Source organism: Penaeus monodon, chromosome 33, assembly GCF_015228065.2.
Source record: "Penaeus monodon isolate SGIC_2016 chromosome 33, NSTDA_Pmon_1, whole genome shotgun sequence".
Taxonomy (NCBI): domain Eukaryota; kingdom Metazoa; phylum Arthropoda; class Malacostraca; order Decapoda; family Penaeidae; genus Penaeus; species Penaeus monodon.
This window is the reverse complement of record NC_051418.1, coordinates 33,446,618-33,446,995: the sequence shown is the minus strand read 5'-3', so window position 1 is coordinate 33,446,995 and position 378 is coordinate 33,446,618.

Here is a 378-nt window from a genome sequence, read left to right as displayed (position 1 = left end):
GGGAGATTCGTTTTCCTTGGCCTCTGTATCTTCCACCTTCTCTGACCTCTTCCTCTTCCTCCTCCTCTTGGCCTTTTCACCTCCTTCCGCCTTCTCTTTGGTGTCCTCTGCCTCCACCTTCTCTTCGGTTTCCTCTGCTTCTACCTTCTCTTTGGCGTCCTCTACTTCCATCTCCTCTTTGGGTTTCTCAGATTCCACATTCTTGGGGGCCTTCTTACCCCTTCTTCTTGGGGGTCTTTTTGGGTGCGGGAGTTTCCACAACTTCAGTTTCCTCTACTTTGGTTTCCACAACTTTGGTTTCCTCCTCCACAACCTTCTTGCCTTTCTTGCCAGCCTTCTTTGGGGTTTCAACCTTCTTAACTGGAGGTGCAACCTTTG